The following is a 295-nucleotide window of genomic DNA, read 5'->3' on the forward strand; positions in this document are numbered from 1 at the left end:
AATTTTCGAAAAATGCAAGAAAAATTTTTTAAAGCATGCAATTGATACCAAACTTAAAAATCGACTCAAGACTCAAACAAGAAACACAAAATATTTTTGGTTTTTATGATTTTATGATTTTTTTGGATTTTTATAAATTTTTTTCGAAAATTATATTTTTGAAAAACGAAAATAGAGAAAAATTTTTGAAAAATTTTTTGAAAACTTTTTGAAAAGAAAATAAAAGAAAATTACCTAATCTGAGCAACAAGATGAACCGTTAGTTGTCCAAACTCGAACAATCCCCGACAATGGT

Source organism: Arachis duranensis, chromosome 9 (assembly GCF_000817695.3).
Source record: "Arachis duranensis cultivar V14167 chromosome 9, aradu.V14167.gnm2.J7QH, whole genome shotgun sequence".
NCBI classification, from domain to species: Eukaryota; Viridiplantae; Streptophyta; class Magnoliopsida; order Fabales; family Fabaceae; genus Arachis; species Arachis duranensis.